Source organism: Colobus angolensis, unplaced genomic scaffold (genome assembly GCF_000951035.1).
Source record: "Colobus angolensis palliatus isolate OR3802 unplaced genomic scaffold, Cang.pa_1.0 Scaffold276, whole genome shotgun sequence".
NCBI classification, from domain to species: Eukaryota; Metazoa; Chordata; class Mammalia; order Primates; family Cercopithecidae; genus Colobus; species Colobus angolensis.
Genome location: NW_012115999.1, coordinates 23,347 through 27,301, shown reverse-complemented (window position 1 = coordinate 27,301; position 3,955 = coordinate 23,347).

Genomic DNA, 3,955 nt, shown 5'->3' with positions numbered 1-3,955 from the left:
CATTCTGGTGGCACTGACTAGTAGATCCTGTGTGCCCCTGTCAGGGTCTTGTGCATGCACCCTGCTCTCCAGCTCTGCTCTGGGAAAAGCAGGGTGTGCTAGCTTTGTCTGACTGTGTATAGGAGATTAAAAGTAAGTGTAACAGTAGTGTGAAATAGCTCATGTCAGTGACTTGGCTTGTCATACTGGCCTGTGTACAATTTCCTCGGTCATTCTACCATGCTTATCCCCTCACAGTCACAACGTAGTGACCACATTCAAGGCAGACACTGCCTTTAGGCCCCTTTGAATTACAAGCAAAACCCTTCCCATAGCCCCTAGTAAACTTACACTTACGTCTTATTGACAGGAACTATTTTCGTGAGCACCCCAGCTGCAAGTAAGGTTTGAAAAGATAATAGTAAGCCTTTCTGACCTTTAGAGTAAAGGTGCCAAGGGAGAAGGAAGTCAGCAGCAGGTGTTAAGTATAGAAATGGATTCAAGAAAGATCCCTAAGGCAAAATTATGTAGGGCAGAGGATGTGTTCAGTCATTATCCTGCATGGAAAAAGCAAAGTCAAGAAACCTGAGTCACCTGGACCATCAGCTACATGTTCTATCCTTCCTTTGGGTCAGGAGGAGCTAGAATAGATTCGGTTTGACTTGGTAGAAAGTATAAACTGCTCTGTATTTGTTAACAAAGAAAGAGGGAGAGAAGATCCAAGTAACCACAAACAGAAATGACAAAGATGACATTATAACTGTTGTGACAGAAATACAATAGATCCTCAGAGACTATCCTGAACACCTCTCTGCACACAAACTAGAAAATCTAGAGGAAATGGGTAAATTCCTGGAAACATACAACCCCCCAAGATTGAATCAGGAAGGAATTGAAACCCTAGACAATCCAATATTGAGTTCCAAAATTGAATTGGGGACCAAATACTTACCAATCAAAAAAAGCCCTGGACTAGATGGATTTATAGTTGCATTTTACCAGATGTACAAAGAAGAGCTGGTACCAATTCTACTAAAACTATTTTCAAAAAATTAAGGAGGGACTCCTCCCTAACTAATTCTATGAAGCCAGCATCACCCTGATAACAAAACCTGGCAAAGACACAATGCAAAAAGAAAACAACAGGCCATTACTACTGAGGAGGAAAGATGCAAAAAATCATCAACAAAATACTAGCAAATTGAATCCAGCATATATTAAAAGTTAATTCACCACAATCAAATAGGCTTCATTCCTGGGATGCAAGGTTGTTTCAACATATGCAAATCAATAAATGTGATTCACCACATGAACACAATTAAAAACAAAAACTATATGATCATCTCAATAGATGTAGACAAAGTCTTTGATAAAATCCAACATCTCTTCATGATAAACACCCTCAACAAACTAGGCATCAAAGGGACGTACCTCAAAATAATAACCTTCTATTACAAACCCACAGCCAACGTTATACTGAATGGGCAAAAGCTGGAAGCATTCCCCTTGAGAACTGAAAGAAGATAGTGGTACTTACTCTCACCACTCCTATTCAAGATAGTACTGAAAGTCTTAGAGCAATCAGAGAAGAGAAAGAAAGAAAAGACATCCAAATAAGAAAAGAAGTCAAAATATCTCTCTTTGTTGACTATACGACTCTATAAGTAAAAAACCTTAAAGATTCTGCTAAAAGGGTCCTGGAACTGATAAATAGCTTAAGTAAAGTTTCACGGTACAAAATCAATGTATAAAAATTAGTAGCATTTCTGTACATCAATAACATTCAAGCCAAAAGCCACATTAAGAATGCAATTCCATTTACAATAGCCACACAAAAAATAAAATACCTAGGAATACATCTAACCAAAGAAATGAAAGATCTCCACAAGGAGAACTACAGAACACTGCTGAATGAAATCATAGATGATACAAACAAATGGAAAAATATTTCATGCTCATGGATTAGAAGAATCAATATTGAAAATGGCCATACTGCCCAAAGCAATCTATAGATTCAATACTATTCCTATTAAACTTCCAAAGTCATTTTTCATGGAATTGGAAAAATTATGCTAAAATTCATATGGAACCAAAAAAGAGCCTGAATACCCAAGGCGATAGCAAAAAGAACAAAACTGGAGTCATCACATTACCCAACTCTAAAAAGTATACAATAAGGCCACCATAACCAAAACAGCTTGGTACTGGTACATAAACAGACACATAGACCAATGGAACAGAATAGGGAACCCAGAAATGAAGCCACAGACTTACAGCCATCTAATCTTTACAAAGCTGACAAAAATAAGCAATGAAGGAAGGACTCCCCATTCAGTAAATGGTACTGGGGTAGGTGGCGAGCTACATGCAGAAGAATGAAACTGGACTCCTTTTCACCATACACAAAAATTTACTCAAGATGGATTAAAGATTTAAATATAAGACCTCAAACTGTAAGAGTCCTTGAATAAAACCTAGCAAACACCATTCTGGACATTGGCCTTGGGAAAGAAATTATGACCAAGTCCTCAAAAGCGATTGCAACAAAAGAAAAATTGATTAAGTAGAACCTAATTAAACTAAAGAACTTCTGCACAGCTTAAGAAACTATCAACAGAGTAAACAGACAACTTACAAAATGGGAGAAAAAGTTTGAAAACTATGCATTTGACAAAGGTCTAATATCTAGAATCTAAAAGGAACTTAATTCAACAAGCAAAAACCAAATAACCCCATTAAGGAGTAAGGAAAAGGCATGAACAGACACTTCTCAAAAGAAGACATACACGTGGCTAACAAGGATATGAAAAAATGCTCAACATCACTAATCACAAGAAAAGTGCAAATGAAAATCACAATGAGATGCCATCTTGTACCAGTCAGAATGGTTGTTATTAAAAAACCAAAGTACAGCAGATGCTGGTAAGGCTGCAGAGAAATGGAAATGCTCAGAAAGGGAATGCTTATACATTGTTGGTGGGAACATAAATTGGTTCACCCATTGTGAAAAGCAGTTGGGAGATTTCTTAAAGAACTTAGAACTACCATTTCACTCACCAATCCCATTACTGGGTATATATCCAAAAGAAAATAAATCATTCTGCTAAAAAGATGTATGCACTCATATGTTCATCACAGGACTATTCACAATAGCAAAGACATGGAATCATCCTAGGTGCCGATCCTAGGTTCCCATGGTGGATTAGATAAAGAAAATGTGGTACATATATACCATGGAATACTAGGTAGTCATAAAAAGGACAAAATCATGCCTTTTGTAGCAACATGGATGTACCTAGAGTCCGCTATCTTAAGCCATTTAATGCAGGAACAGAAAACATAGTACCACATGTTCTCACTTGTAAGCGAGAACTAATAATTGGGTACTTATGGCAACAATAGACATGGGGGATAATACAGGGGTAAGGTATGGGTGCAAGGGATGCAAAACTAACTGTTGGGTACTATGCTCATAATCTGGATGACAGGATCATTTGTATCCCAAACCTCAGCATCATGCAATATACCTGTGTAACCTGTATATGTACTACTTGAATCCAAGATAAAATTTGAAACAAAAAAATAAAAATAATAAATCATCCCACTCTGTGTACATAGAGAAAAATATCACCTTGTATCCCATAAATGTATACAATTATTATTTATCAATCAATGATAATATTTTTAAAATGTTGTAGTGGTGGGGGCTGCTCATCATGGAATAGTGAAGATGCAATCAGGACACAGTTCAGGATTACATGTATAGTTCCATCCTTGGGAGGAGAGCAACGAAAACATACTTGGGTTATGTAGAAGTTAACTCCATCTTGGCTTTGTTTGGACAAGATGACTCTTGCAGAAGTACCTGAAATCTGAGGACTATTTCTAGTCTTGTGGGGGTCCAACCAGGTAGATAAGGCCATTTCGTTGTTTTGCTTCTGGACAGCTTGTTGGCTTGTCCTACATTGCAATTCCT